Source organism: Neovison vison, chromosome 8 (genome assembly GCF_020171115.1).
Source record: "Neovison vison isolate M4711 chromosome 8, ASM_NN_V1, whole genome shotgun sequence".
Lineage (NCBI taxonomy): Eukaryota > Metazoa > Chordata > Mammalia > Carnivora > Mustelidae > Neogale > Neogale vison.
This window is the reverse complement of record NC_058098.1, coordinates 29,137,277-29,161,629: the sequence shown is the minus strand read 5'-3', so window position 1 is coordinate 29,161,629 and position 24,353 is coordinate 29,137,277. Positions and strand designations below refer to the sequence as shown.

At 43.2% G+C, this 24,353-nt stretch overlaps 1 protein-coding gene across 3 annotated transcripts in view; it reads right to left on the bottom strand.

Moving 5' to 3' along the window:
• Positions 1–19,256, bottom strand: part of PTPRA (protein tyrosine phosphatase receptor type A) — a 151,858-nt gene extending 132,602 nt beyond the window's left edge. For 2 of the 3 annotated variants that reach the window (XM_044263340.1, XM_044263341.1), the window contains exon 1: positions 19,119–19,255. The gene's annotated coding sequence lies outside the window, so the exon portion shown is untranslated. Of the gene's footprint in view, positions 1–19,118 lie in introns of all 3 variants that reach the window. The other variant, XM_044263342.1, reaches the window with a different exon arrangement.
• Positions 19,257–24,353: the final 5,097 nt, after the last annotated feature.

The window sequence follows — 24,353 nt, the reverse complement described above, 5'->3', positions numbered from 1 at the left end:
ACATACATAAAATAAAAATAAAATAAAAGGTACAGAGTTTCAGTTGCAGATGAAAAAGTTCTGGAGATGGATGGTGGTGACAGCAGCACAATCAAGGTGAATGTACACTGAAATGTGCACTTAAAAATAGTTAAAATGGTGGACGCCTGGGTGGCTCAGTCAGTTAAGCAGCTGCCTTTGGTGCACGTCTTGGTCCCAAGGGAAGCCTGCTTCTCCCTCTCCCTCTGCCTGCCACTCCCCCTGCTTGTACTCTGTCAAATAAATAAATAAAATCTTAAATAAATAAATAGGCAAACAGAAAACAAAATATTCCTTTAAAGAAAAAAATCACTACTTTTTTTTTTTTTAAGATTTTACATATATTACTTGAGAAAACAAGAGTGAGAGCACAGAGGGAGAAGACGACTTCCCACAGAGCAGAGAGTCCAGTGCAGGGCTCAATCCCAGGACCCTGAGATCATGACCTGAGCCAAAGGCAAATACTAAACCAACTGAGCCACCCAGGTGCCCTGGAAACAAAATTCTTCACAAATCTCCAATGTTAAGTTAAATTTTTAAATTAATGAATATAAACATAAAGCTAAGATACACAATGAAACAAAATTACTAATATAAAAAATATAAAACTAATGAAATTCAAATTATCATTAATAAATAACAATAGATTTAGTGCTGAAATTAAATCACCATTCACAACATGGATATGGAATAACAGGATTTTTTTAGCTTGGCATGCCTAAACATATATCCCATATGCTATTTCCATCACTTACTCATTCAAACAACTGCAATGAAGTTGCCCTATGTGCCCCACACAATTTGCTCTTCCATTAGTCCCACAAACTACTTACTTAGAAATAAAGAAATATGTAACCAATGATCCTAAAAATACACACAAAACATAAGCAACTGACACTGTGTGGCAATACTCAGATACAAGACAGGTAATCATTATACACTTCTTTTTTATTTCAGATTACTGAAATTGAAAAAACCATTTCTCTCCAAAATATATCCAAGGACCCCCATGGGAGATACTGCACTACAGTATGACTGCAGAGGTATTATTGGAAACATCCTCCACCGTATCACACAATGCCCCTTTTAAGAGGAAAATACTGCAAACCTTAGTGCCAGGAAAGGCATGTAAGCCCACTGAATCTCTTGGAACCTCTTTGCCTTGGCTATCTTTAACTTGAGAGCTCAATACATAGTCAATTCTTTAAATTACTGCTCAGGGGTAACTGGGTGGTTCAGCTAATTAAGCATCTAACTCTTGATTTTGTCTCTGATCATGATCTCAGGGTCCCAGGATTGAGCCCTACATTAGGGTTCTGCACTCAGCATGCAGTCTGCTTGCCCTCTCCCTCTGTTCCTCCCCCTGCTCACATGTGTGTGTTCTATCTCTAAAATAAATAAAATCTTTAAGAACATGAAAGAAATGACTGTTCAGGATCTAAAGGATTGCACTCTCTGTACTAATATCCCCAGGCTGCCTCTCTTATCATGAGACCTTTATTTTCCATATATTCTGACTTTTTAAATACGTATGTGTATATATATATAATTTATTTGTCCTTATTTTATCAGGCACACATTATAAAATTCAAAAAATATAAAAGAAAATATACTGACTAGAAGGTATCCTTCTGGGGCACCCAGGTGGCTCGGTCGGTTAAGCGTCTGCCTTTGGCTCAGGTCATGATCCCAAGATCCTGAGATCTAGCCCCGCATCAGGCTCTGTGCTCAGCGGGAAGCCTGCTTCTCACTCTCCCACTCCCCCTGCCGTGTATTCCCTTTCTCACTGTGTCTCTGTCAAATAAATAAATAAAATCTAAAAAAAAAAAAGTATCCTTCCCACCAGCCATCCACTACCCCAGCCCCTAGGGGTAATTATTATTATTATTACCAGTTTCTCTAGTATCTTTCTAGAGACCTTACACACACACACACACACACACACACTGGTTTTTATATATTTGAGCAAATTACTTCAAATTCTCCTCAGAATGAGCTAGACCAAAAGTACTTCCTTCCCTGGCCATAATATTTTAGGGATTACAGTATTTCAAAACTGAGTGATTTTAGAGATAGAAGGATCTAAAACCATCAAGTTCCTTATCATTTTATAGATGAAGAAACTGTGACCAAGAGACTTACACAAAGAAAGATGGCTATTAAATATTGCCAGAAACAGAGTTGAAGGCTGCCAATTCCAAGTCCCTCTTCAACCAAGGGTACTCATATTCCTTCACATTTTCCATAATCATCAGGTGTTTAACCTCTCCTAACCATATGAAAGTGGAAGCAGGAAGTTCCCCCTTGCAATAGATCCTTTCTCAGAGGGACAAAGCATTGTTTATTTGTAGGCTGTCTAGTTACCATCTATACAAACACAGATTTGTCCATATCAAATCCAACAATACAGATACATCATCACTAATATTCTTGGTAATGTCCAAGAAACAAAGTTAAAATTTAGTGCAGACACAAAGACCTATATAAATCATTAAAAGAAAAAAAATGTTATATTCTTGACCTCCAAATTTTGGTTTTAATAAATATATGTTGCCTAGCACTTCACTCAATGCAAGGCAAATGCACTGAACTCTTAATAGAAATAAGACATGCTTGGGGACAGGGGGACTGGGGGGCTCAGGTGGTTAAGCATCTGCCTTTGGCTCAGGTCATGATCCTGAGATCCTGGGATGGAGCTGCTAAGCAGGAGTCTGCTTCTCTCTCTCCCTCTGACCTTCCCTCCTGCTCGGGCTCTCACTGGCTCTCTCTCTCTCAAATGGCAAATTTAAAAAAAAAAAAAAAAAAACCTTTAAAAATTTAAAAAAAAATAAGACATGCTCATCAATAAATAATTGTCCTCAATAAACTACCAGGAAATCAGACATGAAAAAAAGTAATTAAAATACACTGTGATCAATTGTACAGTTGTGGGGCCCCTGGTGGCTCTGTTGGTTAGACATCTGCCTCCAGCTCAGGTCGTAATCCCAGGGTCCTGGGTTCAGCCCCATGTTGGGCTCTCTGCTTAGAAGGGAGTCTGCTTCTCCCTCTCACTCTCCTCCTGTGCTCTCTATCAAATGAATAAATAAAATCTTTAAAAATAAAAAATAGTACAGTTGTTACACCCAATCGTAAAAGAAGAGAAATATAATCTCTGGGTGAATTCAGGAAACTTCACTAAGTAGGTGATAACACCAGCTAGGCCTAGAAGAATAAATAATAGTACGGTTGGTTTTGTTTAATGAATTCAACTTCAAGGAGAAAGATAAACTGAATCATATACGTACACTCTTTGGCAGTTAGAGTGACAGTCACAAACTAGTAGCAGTGTGTTAAAAAAAAATTGAATGTGAACCACTTTAGATAGGCCATGGAACCTCTAGTGTGGTATACGACCCAGTGTATCTACTTCTCTTATACACATCGCATGCCTGGCTTCCAAAAACATATCTGAGTTTGCATCCCCGGACTAAATGCCAAAGATAACAGGGATTGGGGGGGGCAACTCAAAAACCTTCTGAGTTTTCAGGGCACCTGGTGGCTCAGTGGGTTAAAGCCTATGACTTCGGCTCAGGTCATGATCCCAGGGTCCTGGAATTGAGCCCCGGCATTGGACTCTGCTCAGAGGGGAGCCTGCCCCCACTCTCTGCCTGCCTCTCTGCCTACTTGTGATCTCAGTCTGTCAAATAAATAGATAGAATCTTTAAAAAAACAAAAAACTATTTTCCAGTTTTAAAATCAGAAAATAAAACCTACAAAATAAAAAGATGAAATAATAAAGGAAAAAGCAGGAAATAATATAAAGACAGGTTTAGATGCTGAGCAAGGTTAGGCTTAGTGAAGAGGTTAAGTGAATTCACTTGCTGCCAAATTCAAGGTAGGGCACAAATTCCAACACATTTTGAACCACCAACATTGTTCTATGAACATTAATCTAATTAATGCTAATATGTGGATTATTATACAATATAAATGTATATAAATGTAGAGACTGTCCCGTAACATGGTAAATGACTCAACAGAAAGAAGCATAGGATTTACGCCTAGATCAGAGTTGTTCAGACTGTAATGTAATGCTCACTAGAGGAAGTGATCCTCCTATAAAGAGTTATAATAAAAGAGGGAGATGGTTAGTCCAGCCGAAGGCAGAGGATATGAAGGAGTTTAGCATAGTGGGCACAGGAAAAAGTAAGATTAAAAGGCGAAGAGGGGTTGAACTGCAAAAGCTTGGTCTGATAAGGAGTTTGGATCTTTCCCAGAGATTTTAATCTGGAGAGTGCTGTGATTAGATAAGGAAGTCAAAAAGAGTACCCTTCTCAGCAATGATAAATGACCTGGAACGAGGAAGTAATAATGAGTAGACATCTAGAGAACCTGAAGCAGTCATTTAAGCAAGAAAAAACCTGACTAAGGACAAAAGGGATGGAAGACATTGGATAAATTTGAGGAATACTGAAGGTACAACAGGAATCCATCACTAACTGGATGAACATCATCATCCAAGTTTCTGGTCTGGGCTACTGGCTGTGCCACTCATCAAAATAGAGAATATAAAAATAACACATTTAAAGGGAAGATGGGGGCAGTTCTGAGCCTGTTGGTGCCTAGGAAACAGCCCAATGGAGATGACTAGTAGTAGGTTGTTGGTTATCATCCAGTCTGTGCAGAGGACAAATTTTCTCCTAATTAGCAAGGAGCTGGAAGCTGAAACCATGGGCATAGGCATATGCCTCCAGGAAGGTTACGTAGGATGAAACACAAGAGGCTGACGGTGGAAATACTTAGAAGTCCAAGAGTGATCAGAGAAAAGGGGGCCTAAGGGAACTGAGGAGTGGCAAGAGAGGTAAAGAAAAACCAGGACACTGTGTCACAGAACTCCTGGAAAGATAATTCAGAGAGTAAATGTACAGTTAACATTTATGCAGTTCTTTTCCCCCTCTCTCTTCCCTCTCCCATCCCTTCTACATTTTCCCATTTCCTCCTTTATTGGGTAAATGATATTACAACCCTGGAAGAAAAAGATATGAATAACAAGAAGAGGTGTATCAAACACACAGTACTAATACTTTTGGTTAAGTTAGGATATGTGGTTCTTACATATGGGTAATTCCAATACAGCTAAAGAAAATCACTAGAGGTGATTCTTTTTTTTTTTTTTTTTAAGATTTTATTTATTTATTTGACAGAGAGATAGAGCACCAGTAGGCAGAGAGGCAGGCAGAGGGAGAGGGAGAAGCAGGCTCTCCAATGAGCAGGGAGCCTGATGCAGGATCATGACCTGAGCGGAAGGCAGCCACTTAACTAACTAAGCCACCCAGCAATGGAAGTCATTTTTTTTTTAAAGATTTTATTTACGTATTTGAAAGAGATCACAAGTAGGCAGAGGCAGACAGAGAGAGATGGGGGGAAGCAGGCTCCCCGCTGAGCAGAGAGCCCGATGTGGGGCTCAATCCCAGGACCCTGAGATCATAACCCACGCCGAAGGCAGAGGCTTAACCCACTGATCCACCCAGGTACCCCAAACACTGGAAGTCTTTTTTTTTTTTTTTAAGATTTTATTTATTTATTTGACAGACAGAGATCCCAAGTAGGCAGAGAGGCAGGCAGAGAGAGAGGAGGAAGCAGGCTCCCTGCTGAGCAGAGAGCCCAATGCAGGGCTCGATCCCAGGACCCTGGGATCATGACCTGAGCCAAAGGCAGAGGCTTTAACCCACTGAGCCACCCAGGTGCCCCAGCACTGGAAGTCTTAAGAGAGTCTGCTTTACTAAATTTGTAAGTTTAATTTCTCAGTACTGCTCAAGTGCTTAAGGAGATTCTGCTTGTTAAGATGGTAACTCTGAACTATCAAGGCCTAGTTGTGCTTGAAAGACTGAATGTATAAATATATTTTAAACATCTAAGGAAATTTAATTTACTAACAAAGGAATATGGAGGAATTTAATCTGTTAAGCTTGAATTAACATTAATTAAATAGTGAGTACAAGTTATTGCTCTTATTTCTATAAAAAATTACAATGCTGGGATGCCTGGGTGGCTCAGTTGGTTAAGCGGCTGCCTTCGGCTCAGGTCATGATCCCAGCGTCCTGGGATTGAGTCCCACATCGGGCTCCTTGCTCAGCGGGAAGCCTGCTTCTCCCTCTGCCTCTGCCTGCCACTCTGTCTGCCTGTGCTCACTCTCTCTGACAAAAAAAAAAAATTACAATGCTTATGGGGTACCTGGGTGGCTCAGTAGGTTAAGCATCTGACTTCAGCTCAAGTCATAATCTCGAGGTCCTAGGATGGAGTCCCACATCAGGCTCCCAGCTCAGTGGGGAGTTTGCTTGTCCTCCTCCCTAGGCCCCTTCTCTCTCAAATAAGTAAAAATTTTTTTAAAAATTATAATGCTTACAAGTACAGTAACAAGACTAATGGAAAACTTATTTTTAATTTGGCACTTAAATAAACTGAATATTACTTTAAACCCAAGTAATTTTAAGTTGTCCTTTCTGTGTACAAAAGCCCCACTCAGATGTTAAAAAACAGGTAAGTTGTTGTTAACTACTACTTGCTCTACAACAGCCTTCGAAATAGAACCTTCGAAAACTACATGCAACTGAAAAATTATTAAACAATCTCTCCCACTAACACTGGAGAAACAACTGAACTCCACATAACCCCCACCACCCCTTACCCAAAGATAAGAACAGCACATCCCAATCTGATCTAACACCCTCTTCATGAACATAAAATGCTCATACTCTCCGTTTTTTTTTTTAAAGATTTTATTTATTTATTTGACAGACAGAGATCACAAGTAGGCAGAGAGGCAGGCAGAGAGAGAGAGAGAGGAGTTAGCAGGCTCCCCACAGAGCAGAGAGCCCCACGCGGGGCTCGATCCCAGGACTCTGGGATCATGACCTGAGCCGAAGGCAGAGGCTTTAACCCACTGAGCCACCCAGGAGCCCCTCATACTCTCCTTTAATGTTAGCTGAATTGTCAAACTTAATGACACCTGGGTGGCTCAGTCAGTTAAGCATAGAATTCAGTTTCAGCTCAGGTCATGATCTCAGGGTCATGAGAGCAGGCACCAAGACAGCTTATCACTCAGTGTGGAGTCCGCTTAAGATTCTTTCCACACCTGGGTAGTTCAGTTGGTTGGGCTCCTGCCTTTGGCTTGGGTCATGATCCCAACATCCTGCGATCGAGTCCAGTGTCAGGCTCCTTGCTCAGCAGTGAGCCTGCTTCTCCCTCTGCCTGCCACTTCCCCTGCTTGTGCTTTCTCTCTCTCTTTGGCAAGTAAATAAAATCTATTTTTTTAATAAAAATGATTCTTTCCCCCTCCCTCTGTCCTTCCCCCTGTTTATGTTCTTTCTTTCTCTCACCCTCTCTCCAAGAATTAAATCTTTAAAAAGAAGAAGTGTGGGGCCACCTGGGTGGTTCAGTTGGTTAAGTGTCTAACCCTTGATTTCAGCTCTGGTGATGATCTCAGGGTCCCAGGATCAAACCCAATGTCGGGCTCCAAGATCAGTGGGGGGTATGCTTAAGGATTCTCCCTCTCCCTCCTTACCTCCACACTGGCATGCACACTCTCTCTCTACAATAAATACATAAGGGCGCCTGCGTGGCTCAGTTGGTTGAGCGACTGCCTTCAGCTCAGGTCATGATCCCGGACTTCCAGGATCTCGTCCCACATTGGGCTCCCAGCTCCTTGGGGAGTCTGCTTTTCCCTCTGACCTTCTCCTCTCTCATGCTCTCTCTCACTCATTCTCTCTCAAATAAATAAATAAAATCTTTAAAAAATAATAATAAAATAAAAAAATACATAAATCTTTAAAAAAAACATTTTATGGGTGTGTACTATTTCTGGAGGGTTTCACAAGTTTCATAGTACTTGGGGATGCCTCTGGAAAGGGGAACTTGAAAGATGGGGAAGCGTTACCTTTTATTGTATACTTTTAACACACAATAAAAATACTGGAATATTTTGACATGTATTAATTATTCAAATGCATACATGATTTTAAATGAAGCCAAACTTAAAAATATACTGACTGAAAAATATAAAACCAGGTTTTTTCTTTTTTCAAAAATGCTTTTTCTGGGCGCCTGGGTGGCTCAGTGGGTTAAGCCGCTGCCTTCGGCTCAGGTCATGATCTCAGAGTCCTGGGATCGAGTCCCGCATCGGGCTCTCTGCTCAGCAGGGAGCCTGCTTCCCCCTCTCTCTCTCTGCCTGCCTCTCTGCCTACTTGTGATTTCTCTCTGTCAAATAAATAAATAAAATCTTTTAAAAAAATAAAAAAAAATGCTTTTTCAAACTTGCCTCCTCTCCACCATAGACAGCCACTATTGAAAATCACTGCCTTAGAGGTTCACAACTGCTGCCAACAGCACTATTGCTAACTGGGTACGAACTACAAGAAGAAAAAGAATCTTCTTTGACTTCTATCAACTAGTAGCAAAACCGTGGGCAGGCTAGCACCCCAGACTGAGAAAAGAGAGAAACACCAGCTGGAAGTCACTGCGAATTTAGCCTCTGTTAACATATAAGCAGGTTTTGACGGGCAGTTAGGAGCAGTGGAGAGCACAAAGAAAGCAGGCAGAGGCACTGAATGAGGGACTGGCCTCACTCCCTGAAAGGTGGTAGAGGATTCGTATCACTGGAGACATGGAAACGACCACCAAGAGAACAGAAGCACCCCTGTAAAAGCTCTGCCACCCCTCCCCCAGTTCCTTTTAGAACAGCTGAAGTCCTGGAACTATTCCACATTGCTCTGGTAACAGTAGTGCTGATACATCAATTGAAGACATTCTCTTTATTAATGGGTAGCATTAATGTATTTACAGTATTATATTAAGCCACCGCTCAACCAATGTTTGAAAGCTAATTGCTGGTTAAGCTATTTGTCAATCAATGTTTGAGAACTCCTCACACCAATTCAGAACAACCAGGTTTCAAGTTCTTCCCACACACAGAAACTCATTCATTAATAATCTTCTCTCCTAAAAAGCCTGGGTTCTGGAAACTGATTAACATTTCTATTGCTTAAATCATATTTATCTACCTGGACTGCCTGAGTGGTGCAATCGGTTAAGCATCTGACTCTTGGTTTCGGCTTGGGTCATGATCTCAGGGTCATGAAACAGAGCTCTTCATCAAGCTCCGTGCATCATGGAGCCTCCCTGAGATTCTCTCTCCTTCCTCTTGTGTGCTCAGGTGCACACACACTCTCTCTCTAAAATAAATAAATCTTAAAAAAAAAAAAAATTCATACTCATCCACCTATCCCCCTCCCCATTCTCCATCCCCACTTCCCCGACTGCAAACCAGGATCTAAACAAGGCCTTAATTACACTGAGTGAATAAATCTCTAGTCTTTTCTACCATGTAATAATTCCTCCTTTTTTTGTTACTTTTTTTTTTTTTTTGCATTTATTTGAAGTAACTGGGTTGGTTCTTCTGTAGATTTTCTCCCATTACGATTTTCTAATTACATTCTGTAAACTCACAGTTAGACACAGAAGTTAATAATTAAGAGTCAGGTTCGATTTTATAAGGGAGAGAGTTATATCATGAATGGTGGTGTATTTTTTCCTATCTTACCACACTAAAGGAATATAAGGTTTTAAGGTTTAGTTGTATCCACTTTGGAGATAACATAATTGAAAAGATTGCCAGTCTGATCCTTCAATTATTAGAGTTCCCTAATAGCTTTAACAATCACTGATGATCAATGTCTGGGTCCTTTATATCATTAGGTCACTCGAAATTTCTGTAGAAATACATCTGGAGATTTTTATCAGGTAACAAATTTATGTTTCCAAATTTTTCATGTGTGAAATTACGAGAGTTTTTATAGGTATAAATAACAAATAATAACAAATATAATAACAAATAACAAATATAAATAACAAAATAACAATGAGATCATGAGTCATCAGGGAAATGCAAATCAAAACCACAATGAAAAAAAAAAAAAAACCACAATGAGATACCACTTCATACCCACTAAAAGAGCTATAATGAAAAAGACAGAAGGGACACTTGGCTGGCTCGGATAGTGGAGTGCACAACTCTTGATCTTGGGGTTGTGAGTTCCAGCCCCATGTTGGGTGTAGAGCCTACTAAAAAGAGTTAACGAGTGTTGCTGATGATATGGAGAAACTGGAACCTTTGTGCTTTGCTGCTGGTAACTGTAAAATGGTGCAGCTGCTTTAGACAACAGTTTTGGCAGCTCCTCTACAAATTAAACAGTTACTATCATTTAACCCAGCAATTCCACTCCTAGGGATATACCCAAGAGAAACAAAAACATGTTCACATGGAAACTTGTACATGTTCATGATAGCACTATCATAATAGGCAAAAAGTGGAAACAACACAAATGTTCACTAACTGATTAGTGGATAACAAAATTGGTATAGTCATAAAATGGAACATTATTAAGCTACAAAAAGCAATGAAGTACTGATACATGCCAAAATATGCATGAACCCCAAAACCAGTATGCTAAGTAAATGCCACATACTGAAGAATTCCATTCATATGACATGTCCAGAACAGGCACATCCATAGAGACAGAAAGAACTGATTGTCAAGGCTAGGGGAAGGGCTGAATGGGGAACGAAGCTAATGGGTACAGAATTTCTTCTTGGGATAATGAAAATGTTCTGAAATTAGATGGTGGTGATGACTGCACAACTTCAAGAACATACTATAAACCACTGAACTGTACATTTTCAAGGGGTGAATTACAGATTTATTCATTTGAGTGAGACAGAGCAAGCGCATTCACACAAGTTGGGCGGGGGGCTCAATCTCATGACCGAGGTCATGACCTGAGCCAAAAGAGTCAGACACTTAACCAATTGAGCCACGCAGGTGCCCCTAAAACGGTGAATTTATGGTGTATCAATTATATTTCAATAAAGCTATTTTTTTTATTACAAGGAAAAGGCTATTGCATACCACATTTCTTTATAAGAAAAAAAGGGGTTACTTTTGAGTCACTGTTAAAATAACAACTTTACTTCAAGAGACAGATTAAGGATATTAATTTTTCAAATAATATTTGCCAAGTAGCACACACAGAAAAAGTCCAATTTTTGGAAAAGAAAAATGCACGGGCGCCTGGGTGGCTCAGTGGGTTAAGCCTCTGCCTTTGGCTCAGGTCATGATCTCAGTCAGGGTTCTGGGATCAGGGAGGGGAGACTGCTTCCCCCTCTCTCTGCCTATTTGTGGTCTCTCTCTGTCAAATAAATAAATAAAATCTTTTTTAAAAATGCATAAGGTCAATTTTATTACAAGATAGCCAACATATGATAACCTGCCTCAATAATCCATTAAGTGGCAGTGAATGAATTTCCTCCTTTTATTCAGTCAAAGCAACGGCAGTAGTTTATATTTAGACAATTATTCTGGGGCGCCTGGGTGGCTCAGTGGGTTAAGCCTCTGCCTTCGGGTCAGGTCATGATTTCAAGGTCCTGGGATGGAGCCCCACATAGGGCTTTCTGCTCAGCAGGGAGCCTGCTTCCTCTTCTCTCTGCCTGCCTCTCTGCCTACTTGTGATCTCTCTCTCTGTCAAATAAACAAAATCTTTAGACAATAATTCCACATAGCAATGTTATTAAGGCAGTCATTTAGTACTAAGAATATGTCTTCCCCAGTACCACCTTCCTCCAGTAGCTCACAAAAGATATAATTTGGGGGGGGGGGGATTTAGTTATTAAAAGAAAATCTAGCAAATACTAAGACATGATAGGAGCTTCTATATTTTTAAAACTATGTATATAGCAAACCTCACACACTGCAAAATTTGTCCCAATATTGTTCAACTCTTCAGCAATATTTTCTATCCATCATAGAAGAGTATTTGCTGAAAAAAAGGAATGCATTTTGCCTTCTTGACATTGTTTTGTAGTCTTTCTTAAAGCAAGCCTTTTATGGGATGGGGTACAATAGGAAGAACCTGTCAATGATATGTGCCTTTCTGTCTTTCATCAGAGCAAAAAAGCTCAAAATACATATTTTAATCACTAGGTTCGTACTGTATAGCATATGACTGAATAGCCTATGACTTTAAACATCACTGGACAGAGAAAAACACAGATGTTCACTTTACGCTCCATACACTTAGTTCTCAAATGTCCTGGTACTAATGACAGCCTTGTTTTTTATTATTTTATATCACAAGGTTCTACACACTCTTAAAATAAGATACCTATTAACAACAGAGGATGTGAATGTACGTTTCAAATAAGCTTCCTGATACTTTCTAATGTAATAAAAGCAGAATTATTCAAACTGATTTAATAGCTCAGCAACAGTTTGTAATTGGAGTTGAACAAGGCTCAGCTCTACCATTGTTTCTGCTTGCATTATTAGGATTTTCTTCAGTCACTGGTTTCTTGGCAGAAATTGTTTTAAGCCACTTGTCCATTTTGTGAAGGTTAGTTTAACAAAACAAAACAAACAAACAAAAACCCTAGGTAATATAAGCTGTACCAAAGTTGCAATACCGGGAAAGGAAAAGTATGATTATGGCTGTGCTTGCTCACTGCAGAACTCCCTTCTCTTCCTTCAGGACACCCAAAATTCTATAGATAACATAGTAACACTGACTTACAGACCCAAGAAGATGGCAGTGACAATCTCTAAATTTAATGTTTTACCATTTTTTAGATAAAATAATAAAAAGCTCTAAAATGTCTCCCAGCATCCCAGTGAGTCATCTTATCTACCTCACTTTGAAAACTACCACTCTAGATTGCAGGCACAGTGAACTTCTCACAACTGCAAGTGAATAGATCAATTCACTCTCCTCCTTACCATCCTATAATGGCTTAGCTCTGCCTTTAGGATAAAGTCCAAAATCCCTGCATGTTATATAAGGGCCCTCAACTCTGGCTCCTGCCGCTCTCTAGTCCAGTGGTTCTCCAACCCTGGATGCATATGAGAAACACGTGGGAACTTAAAAATATTTATACATTCTTAGGTCCCACCCTAGAAAAATTAAATCAAAATACCTGGGGGTGGAGTATTTGCATCCCTGATTTTTTAAGTTCTCCAGCTGAATCTAAAGTGCAGCCAGTGTGAAGAACTACCCCTCTTACTCACCAAGGTCTCAACTGGGCCTTGTTATTCCAACTGCGATCCATCAGGGAACTGGTCAATAATGAAGAAACCCAGGACCCAGCCCAGACATACTGAATCTGGACTTGGCATTTTAACAAAGTCTCCAGATGGTTCATGTGAACATTCAAATTAGAGAAGCAATGACCTAAGGTACCAAACCCCTTCCCAGCTCAGGGCATTCAGAAGTATTGTCTAATATTGAACCTCTCTCGCATTAGCCCACAAGTGGGTAAAGGACAGACATCACATCCATGTTACTCTGGGATACTCCCAACTCCTGGCACAATGTCTACTATTTTCAGGTGAAGAGCATCTATCTAATCCTGTGTTTCATATCAATATGATCTTATTCTAAATTTCCACAACATTTCTGATCTATTAACCATGTTTTTCTTCAAAAACAAGTTGCCTTTAGATACATAATTCTTGGATACTACAAATTAAACCTAATTCAAAGTACCATTATATTATTGGTGAATTAATAAAATCAAATATTAGGTTGTGTTTGTAACAGTATTGACTGAACTGTCAAGAAACAGGGCCACATAAATTGTTGATGGTGTTATAATTAGTTCAACCTTTCCAGATAGTAATTTGGCACCAAAACTGTAATCTGACTCAGTGAACCCATTTTAGGGGCAAGTCCAAGAAAATAATCCAAAAGAAGTATTTAAACAAGGGTGCTTAAAAGTATCATTTATGGTACAACTAGATAGCTCAGTCAGTAGAGCCTTGCTTGATCTCAGGGTTCTGAGTTCAAGCCCCACAGAGGGTGCAGAGATTACTTAAAAATATAATCCTTTTTTTCTTAAGATTATTTATTTTTTTAAGGCAGGGGGTTGGGGGAGGTGGGTGTACAGTGGGAGAGAATCTTAAGCAGCCTTCATGCCCAGCATGGGAGCCTGACACAGGGCTCGATCCCCCAACCCTGGTACCTCAGTACCTTTTTTTTTTTTTTTTTTTTTTTTAAAAAAAGATTTTATTTGGGGTGAGGAGGGCACTTGGGTGGGTCAGTCAGAAGCGCCTGACTCTTGGTTTCAGCTCAGATCATGACCTCACGAGTTCAGGGATTGAGCCCTGGGTCAGACTAACATGCTGGGCATGGAGGCTGCTTGAGATTATCTCTCTCCCTTTCCCTCTGCCCCTTTCCCCTCCCTGCTCATGCCAGAACATGCTCACTCTCAAATATATAAATCTTAAGAAAAAAGTAGGATAGTAAAAAGGATAAAATAAAGGAAAAAATTTAAAATATTGTACAAACTAGTTATCCACGTACAGATTACTATTCTGTGATTTAAATTAGATACATAAATGAGTAAATACAAAACATTTTATGCTATTTAAGAATACAACAATCAAAAAAAAAAAGAATACAACAATCATATTTTATATATACTGATTACAGATATTAAAAAAAAGCTATGCCTGCATACTGACACAAATGGATGTGAATTTAAAGTAAATATAGGAGCACCTGGCTGGCTCTGTCAGTAGAGCATGTAACTCTCAATCTCAAGGTCTGTGAGTTCAAGCCCCACCCTAGATGTAGAGTCTACTTAAAAATAAATAAATAAATAAATATAGTTCAGGCAGGGGTACAAGCTAAATAGGTGATATGGATTAAGGGGTGCACCTGTGAGGGGCACCAAGTGATGTACGCAAGTGTTGAATCATTATACTGTACACCTGAAACTAATATAACACTGCATGTCAACTGGAATTAAAACTTTTTTATAAAAGCAAATATGGGGCGCCTGGGTGGCTCAGTGGGTTAAAGCCTCTGCCTTCGGCTCAGGTCTTGATCTCAGGGTCCTGGGATGGAGCCCCGCATCGGGCTCTCTGCTCTGCAGGGAGCCTGCTTCCCCCTCTCTCTCTCTGCCTGCCTCTCTGCCTACTTGTCAAATCTGTCTGTCAAATAATTAATTAATTAATTTTTTTAAAAAAAGCAAATATAGTTTTACATTTAGTAAATTCTCTTTTCTATAAAGAATACATATAGACATATGTATATTTTATTTTCAGTAAACTCTATACCCAACATGGGGCTTGAACTCATGACCCCAAGATCAAGAACTGCATGTTCTACTGACAGAGCCAGTCTGGTGTCCCTATAGAGAATATAGTAAAACAAATTCTGGGGCACATGGGTGGCTCATTGGTTAAGCGTCTGACTCTTGGTTTTGGCTCAGGTCATGATTTCAGGGTCATGAGATAGAACCCTAGGTCAGAGTCCACACTCAACATGGAGTCTGCTTGAGATTCTCTCTCCCTCTGCCTCTCTGGCTCATGTGCTTGTATTCTTTCTCTTAAATAAATAAATAAATAAATAAATCTTTTCACAAAATAAATCAGTAAAAATAAAACAAATTTTAATGTTGGGTTATTTACGGGTTTGCTGCTGAGCTTTATTAAGTTAGTGTTATACAGTGCTATTTTTGTTGTACTCAGACTCACAAAAAAGACATTTCTTCAGCTCTGGTATTTGGGAACATTTATTAGTTACTGCACGAAAAGTATAAAGACAAGATCTGTATTTGGCCAACTTCCTGCTTGTAACTCAAATTCGAACTTCACCTGCATCTCACTTTTTCCACATGAAGGTGGAGAAAAATAATGCAACAATGTTTACAAATCGACTGAGTGCCTCCAATGAAAGGCAAATACAAATATCAGAACTGCTTAAAAAACAACCACCACCCACTTTAACAAGTCACACAAGTCACTTATCCTTCTGAACCTCAATGTCTCTCTGTAAACTGAGAGAAATGTTAAAACCATACGGGAGATTAGGGGAGGGAAAAGTAGGCATATGGTATCTGGAAAAGCATCCCAGGTAATCGTGATGTACACTCTTATGAAGATCCACTGAGTCCGATTCACACTTTCTGGGAGGAAAATGATTAAGTTAGTACAAACACACTGAAAGGGTGGGGATTTGGCTATATGTCTAAAAATTTTAAATGCACATACATCCTTTAACCCAGTAATTCCACTTCTAGAAATACATTGTTCAGATAACTTTACACATGAGCTCCTTACAAAGTACTATGTACAAAAAGATCCACTGTAACACTGTAATAGAAAAACCTGGAAACTTAAATGTGGCTTAACCTGAGACTAGTTACAAATTATGGTGCAACCACACAATGAAAAAAGTAAAAAATGTCAACAGAAAGAATGAACAGCTTTATATCTACTAACATGGAATGATTTCCTAAATACGTTAAAAAGGAAAAAGGTGTGACTGGTATGTACCATGGCGGGGAGGGATATGGATAGGTAGACACATGTTTATAAAAACAGTGTCTATGTAATGCCACAGAAACTGGAAACTCCAGTCATCTCTGGAAAGCTCAGGGAAGGAAGGAGATTTATTTTCCTCTATGTTCCCTTTTATACTGCTGGAGTGTTTTCCTTTCTTTTTTTCCCTCTTCTCTTCTGCTGGAGTGTTTTCTCACATGTATTTATCTTTTCCTGAAACTGGGGATTCTCTCTAGGCCTCCATCTGAGTCTAAGACACTACGATTACACCTAAGTGGCACCTGAGCAATGCCTCCAAATTGCAGGGGCATCGGCTTCTGGCCCCACACTTCCCTAAATGACCCTTTGAAAGCCTAGCCAGCCCAGGGTCCCTGACAGTCTTTAAAATCCTCCAGTGGTTCTCCATTGCCCAAACTCGAAAACAGCACATACAGTCCTGCAAGCTCACCCTAATCTCTTCTCCCACCCTTCTCTCCTCTACCCAATCCAGTTGTTTTAACCTCTCCCTGTTCCCCAAGGACAATGGACTCCTTCCACCTCCACGACCTCATGTGCTGCTCCTTCTTTCCCATACCCTGTCTACCACACCAAACTCTATGAACCAAAGGCCCCCTCCCAGGAAAGAAATGCTCTCTATACAGCCTCACATATTCTGGAACTACACTGCCAAGATTTAAATCCTGACTATTCCCTTATGTGTTCCCTATATGGCCTCAGTTTCCGCCCTTGTCAAATAAGAAAAAGCCCCTACTTGACGGCTGAAAGGATTAATGAGGTAATTCATGGAATGAATTTATTACATAGTTTCTCACAAGGCAAATAAAAGACAATAGTTATTATCATTATTACATTCTCACAGCACTTGTGAGGTATTTGTATCTACCTGTCCTGCATAAGACGTGAGCTCCTAAAAGATAAAGATTCCTTGCTCTTATTTTGTATCCCAAGCACTTCGCCTGGCAAATAGAAGGCACATGAACACTTTTACAGAAATCAGATGATTGGCTTTTCTTGTTCTGAATTTCATCCAGATGGTAAACAAGTGGCTAAAAGGTACCCAGTGAACAACCTCCTGGATCCCACATACCTTAGAATGCATATATTAGCCATGCCACTTGGGGCAGACAGAGAGGTGAAAAGAGATCATAGGGCTTTGAGGCTTTCAGAGACAGTCAAGTGGACTGGAGACCATCATAACAAGAGACCTGTCAGTTCCTGCCTGCTGACTATTTACGGGGACTGGGTGAGATGGACACCGGGAGATGGGTAATCTGAGATACTAAATGTCCAAGATGTGCCAAAGTCTCTAAGCAGGCCTTCAGGAAACACTCAAGAAAAGATTATCTCAGCAAGTGGGTACCTTGAAGTAAACAGAGAAGAGACATACAAGGCAAGAGATGGGATAGGACTTAAAAGACAACAGAGAGGAAGAATCCTCTTAGCATGGAGATGGAAAGGTAAATAAGACACGGCTCCTGGCCTCAAGAATCTTCCCAGATCAGAATCTCTTTAAAGAGAGGTAGAGCTTGACCGATAAGGGTGGGGGAGGAAAGAGAATCACACACGCAAAGGCATCCAAACATGTGAAGAGGCAAACAACTCCGAATGGCTGGAGATGAGGGAAAGGAGAATGAAAGGATTGAGCTACGAGTAAATTAAGGCAAGACCATCCAGGGCCTTGTATGACTTGATAAGACATTCTGGGCTTCATTCATCCCACGGGAAAAGGAGAGCAAGCAGTTTTTAAGTAAACAAGTGACACCATCAAATCTGTGTTTCTTGAAGGAGTGGCCAGGCAGGAAGATGTTCGCCCATCTTCCACCCTCAGTTCTCTCCTCGCCCACCATCTTCTGGTTCTAGGCTGCTTTAACAGCAAGCAGGTGGCAAATGAACACATCTCCTGGGAGATGTGACTGGTTCTAGAGCAGGAATTCCCACCCTGGGTAAAGGTTTCTGAAGGCATTTACCTCGCCTGGGGAGGTTTTGAACATTCCTCTTTTCCAGTCTTACAAACATCATCACTGATCTCAAAAAAAAAAAAAAAAAAAGAATAAAGAAAAGAAAAAAACCACAAACAAACAAAAAAACACAACAAAACCCTCAACTCTGCCATTACTATTTGTATCTTCAGGAAATACAATTAGTAACCGATTTTCCAAAAAACAGTATTCTTTATTTTATTTACCAAAAATGAAAAGTAAGGGGCTCTGCATTCCCAACTGGCTCATTTTGAATTCTGGGCAGCTGTGAGCCCCTATTTCCCTTCTTAAGCAACCTCGACAGTTGGGAGTGGGCGGAAAAGAGGGGCCTGGGACAGAGGCCAGCGGGGGTTAAGGGAAAGAAAAGTTGGTCTCCGCAAGAACAAATTTTCTCATGCCAGGAGTTTCCCTCTTTCTTCCCATTAAATGGACCTGAGCAAATTCTGTTCTCACTGTTCCAAGTTTCTTCTTGCAGAATGAACTATGGCAGTGCCCTGCCCTGACCCCAGGAGGACGCACGCAAAGTTCCCGGGCGGTCGAGAGGGGTCGGCGCCCTGTCCGGCACGTTTCCGGGGATCCCCCCACCCCCTACGGACAGCGCAAGGACGCGGGGTCCGACTGGAGCCGCCTGATGGGTTGTGCCCGGAAAAGACTGCCTGGCGCTCCGGCCGGCGACCCCTGCCACCCGCGCTCGGGAGCCGCCCCCCCTTACGGAGCCCACCGGGGCGGCGACGGCGGCCACGAGCACTCACCGAGTCCGGCGCTGGGCGGGACCGCTGGGAACGAGGACGGCGACTCCGCCTCGACTCCGCGGCGGCGTCTCGGCCCGCCACAAGCCCTCAGGGCCGCCGCCCGGCCCGCGGCTCGGAGCTCCGCGGCGGCGGCGGCGGCCTCGCCTCCATGGCGAGGGGAAGCGGCTGAGGGGCGACTGGGCGGGCGGCGGTGATGGCGGCCGCAGCCCGGGTTCCGAGGAGCTGGCGCGCGCGTCTCTGTCAGCGCCGCACTCGCCGCAGCCTCGCTCCCGACCCGGCCTTGGCTGTAAGGTGCGTCCTCATTGGCCGTTCAGAGACGGGCGCTGGTTGGCCCACACCGAAAGGGAGTCTCCCGGCCCTCGCGGGCCCCGCCCTTGCGTGCCTCCGAGGTCTCTTTCGCACGCTCGCGTGGGCGGCGGAGCCGGGTCTCACGGTCTCGTTGACTCCTGCGCCGCCTGGAAGGTGTGCTTGCGCCCCGCAGCCGTGGGAACCTTGGGGAAGCCGGAACCCGGGTGCACTGACCGCCCGTGCACCACCGCCATCCGCCTTTCTAAAGTCCTAGTCGCCTGGACGTAGGCTTTCTTCCCAGTTTACAGATGAGGAAACTGAGGCCAAATACAAATTACAGCCATGTCCAGAGACCAGGACGGCCTGGAACTCAAAAGCTGCCTTTCCACCCCTCTCTCCAAATGTATTCCATTCCGACTCCCCGCCCCCCAATTGCCGCAAGATATTCAAAGGACGTAGGCTCTCTTGGGGAGAGGGACCTGCTAAGTCCCTAGAATGGACCTGGCGCCGTGGGTGTCGTCTTACATCAAGTCTGCTCACGCCATCCCCACCCAAGCCCCAGGGAAATCTCTCCCGCTTTTCTAGATGCGCTTACCGGGGGCCTGACTGGCCACAGAGCCGAGCAAATACGACACACGGTTCTCTGCGGTGGGGGTATTATTTGCGATAGGACGGGGAGGAGGGGAGGTTTAAAGGGCGGAGAGGACCTGAGATGCGTTCCGCCCCCGGGGTCGGGGTTGCGAGCGGACCTCTTCCCCAGGGCTCCCTGCCCCACGTGTGGTGCCCCAAAGCTATGCGTCGGTCCGTCTGGCAGCTGCCGGACTTGGGCCTCCGCTGCCGAAGACGAAGACCGGTTACCCCGGCCGTGGTGCCTGGCGGGTGACACACTCTCCTGGTTGTGGTTCCCACACGAGGTCCCTCGGACACTGCAGGCCCCGCTCAGGGCGAGTGGTCGGGGGTGCAGGCTGGAGACAGATTGCACAGCAGTGTGCAAGCAGAGCTTGCTGGGGGACCCTTAATCCAAGACGCAGAGTCCGCGCCGCCTGCGGTGGATGTCACGCCGGGGGGGGGGGGTGGTCTGTGGCCGGCGGTAACTCTTCTTCGTGACAAGGGGTGCGGGGGGGGATACATTTTGGTGCATAAACAGCCCACATCGGCAACTATTTCCTCGGGGTTGGTGCCCCTGTCACCTCGAGTGCCCATCACCTCCTGCAGGTGGGGCGTCAATTTATGCACTCTCCCTTCTCATTTGTGGAATGAGTGCGTGCTGACCCGGGCCAAAGCCTGGAAATACAGGCAGCGGTGGGCCTCCCTCAGGCTGGCCTCTCCCGGGCAGGGAAGTTCCTTCTGTAGCTGGACTTGTCTCTTGGTCTCAGCAGCACCGGATGGGTCACGAAATAGCCAAGCCCTAGACGCCTCTGCCGGATAAACGCTCTAGCCCAAAGGCCCAGAGGCCACATGCCCAGTCTCTTGTTAGATCCCAAGGGCAGCCAATGAGGGCAGGTGCTCCCACACCTTTCCCAGGAAGTACCAACTCAATCTGTCTGCTCACCAAAAGTAAAACGGAAAAGCCTGAATTCAAAGCGTTTAGAAACCCTGGAAAATAATGACTGTATGTGCAGGAGGTATCTGGGTACCTAAGGGTAGCACTGCCATCTTAAGACCAAACCCCACCAGCTTAGTTTTGCATTCTCTACATCTGCCCTATTAACTCTTAGTATGCTTCTTTTGGTTGATTTCTTTCTTTATAGTTTCTTTTATATTACCATAAAAAGGTTTGATATGCTACTTATATGTTCTAACATATATGAAAATAACTATTAAAATAGAAAGTGTTGGGGCATGGCTGGCTCAGTGGGTAGAGCATAGGACACCTGATCTCAGGGTGGTGAGTTTGAGCCCCATGCTAGGGGTAGAGTTTGCTTAAGAAATAATAATAAAATAAAAAGTGTTCACCCTCAAGATCATCTGAAGGATACCCTCCCTCCACCCCCCTGCGTGCACATGTGCGCGTGCACACACACACACACACACACACACGATGTGGCCACACTTGGGAAAACACTGCAGGTTTTCCAAGTCAGAGAGCCCTGGGGTTCAAGCCCTGACATTGGCTGGGTGACCTGAACCTCCCCCTGCCACCCTTCCTGGAACTTCCCAGCCTCTGGACTGAGAATTATAACCACATACAGCTTGGCAAGTAACCCATTCTCAGGAAATGAAGTTCCTTCTCTTCATGAGACAGCAGGACTGTGGTCAGAGCATTTGTGGTGTGTGGTAAGGAGACCCTAGGAGAGGCAGGGTCTTGGGTACCTGATCCTGGAGACTATGGGAAGGAGAGTTCAGCTCGGTTACCACACCGACCACTTCCAGTGGGAGAGAATAAAGTCTTGTCTTCATCTGCCCACTTGTGGACAGGTGCCTAGCCTCCCCACCCCACCTGATGCCCAGGGTTTCCATGCTTTTGCCCCATCACCACAGGGCAAAGGGCTGTCTTCAAAGAGCACAGAATAAGAGAAGGACTGAGAGAGGGAGGGGAGGCTTTCCATACTCAGGTGCACCCATGTGGGAGGCTGAAGCTCTGCTCCCAGTCCTGCTGTAGGTCCAACTCACTGGAGCTTATACCTACAGGCAGACAATTGTGAGCCACGCCACAGGTGCCCCAAGGAGTCCCAGGGTTCGTGAGAAAAGGACTGGACTAAAGAAAAGCTGGACAATGGGGGTAAAGGACTCCTCTGTTTCCTCAGGTAAATCACTTCCCCTCTCTGGGCCCCCCTTCTCCACCCAGTAAATGGAACAATGAATCACTCACTCAACAAATACGGAGCAAAAACCATGTGCTGGACGCGGCAGGGAATAAGACAGAAAAGGTCTCTGCTCTCAGGAATTTACATTCTGGATGGGAGACAGACAATAAACAAACCAGGGAAAAGAAAATTTCCTAAATGCTGTAATGAAAATAAAGCAAGGCAACAAGATAGAATATTGGAGTAAATGAGAGCCAAGTGCCTTCCCAGGCTGCTGTTCTCCTTTCCAGGGTCCTTTGCTGGAGCTTTTTACCTAAAAGATTGAAGGCCCCTTATCTCGAGAAGACCTTTGACTGAATCTCACTCCCGGGCTTCTATTGCTATCCTAAACTAGAAGAAAGGTTCCCAAAATCCTTGTCCTAGGCTTTAGTCACTGAAATTCTGAAGTATTGGGCACCTGGGTGGCTCAGTGGGTTAAAACCTCTGCCTTTGGCGCAGGTCATGATTCCAGGGTCCTGGGATAGAGTCCCGAATCGGGCTCCCTGCTCCGGAGCCTGTTTCCTTCTCTCTCTCTCTCTGCCTTCTTGTGATCTCTGTCAAATAAATAAATAAAATCTTTAAAAAAAAACTGAAATTCTGAAGTATTTAGAGGGAAGTGTATTAAGGACTGCGGCTTAGTTTGAAGTGCATCAAATATAAGGTGGATAAGTAAGATGGATAGAGGGATGGAGAGATGTGTGATAGTATAATGCTAATGGCAGAATCCAGGCGGTGGGTATACAGGTGGTTTTCACTGTATAATTCTTTAAAGTTAGCTGTATGTCTGAAAGTTTTTGTGATACAATGCTGGGGGAGGGGGAGCAGGGTTTAATTTTGCAAAAAAGCATACCAAATTGCCTGTAATTTTTAGACAACTCTCTCATTGGACCACTCTGGTGCTTCTCCACCTGCATAAACACTTTTTATGAAGTTGGAATCACTTTATTTGTATGTCATCATTGTTTTTTCTCAAGTATTTCTAAAGCTTCCTATGTCCAGTGCTTAATGTTTGCACATTCCAGGAGCATATATGGGGCATGTGACTTTGGGGGTCCAGACTTTTTTATTGTGTACATTCTCAAAGCAGTGCTCAGGGCCCCCTTTCCAGAGAGGGCACATTGGCTTGTATAGTCCCAACCGTTTTTCACTGAGAACAGCTAGAAAAACTGGAGATAACGTTTTTTTAAAAGATTTTATTTATTTATTTGATAGACAGAGATCACAAGTAGGCAGAGAGGAGGCAGAAAGAGGGGGAAGCAGGCTCCCTGCTGAGCAGAGAGCCCAAAGCGGGGCTCGATCTCAGAATGCTGGGATCATGATCTGAGCTGAAGGCAGAGGCTTAACCCACTGAGCCACCCAGGCACCCCAGGAGATAACATTTTTGAAAGGCATCAAAGAGCTGCCAGGGCAGTGGGAAACTATAAAATCAAGGTTGGGGAGGAAAAGAGCCCCAAACAATGAGCTTGGGATTGGGATCTCTCTTCCTCTCCCTGGAGGCCTGCTGATTCTGAGATTCTGATGGGCTTGCCTATCTGTGATTCCAAAAACTGGCCACATTACCAGTTCTATACACTCTTCCAGAGCCTCCCCTCTCCCCTACCAAGAGATGGTAGTGAAACGGGGTGGGACTGCCCTGACCAATGGAATGTGGCAGGTATTGAGAGGCCCTGGGTGACTTCCAGAGCTAGTAACCTAGAAGGCAGTACAGCTCTGCCTGGCTCTCTTGGGATGCTGCCCTTAGAACCTGGCCGCCATGTTGAGCTCTGAGTTGTAGGTGTCCTGGCCAACAGTCCCAGGGAAGGTTCTAGTCAACAACCAGCTTCAGCTGCCAGACTTGTGAGCTGTCAGTCCTTCAGATGATTTCGGCCCCCAGCTGCTATCCCAAATATTGTGGAGCAGAAACAAACCACTGTTTTATCTAGCCCAGATTTTTGACCCATGTAGTAAGAAGTGAGCATAACAAATGGCTGTTTTACAAAGTGACATATATCCTCTTGGAAGACATTCAAAGTTGCAAATTCAAAGTTACAAATCAGGTGGAGGAAGAAGAAGAAAAAGAAACTGCTTACCAGGCCCCGGGTCGCTCACTCTTTTCAGGCACTCATTTCAAGTCAACTCTAGAGGCATTAAGAGGAGAAAGCCAGAAACTCCAGGGAGGCCT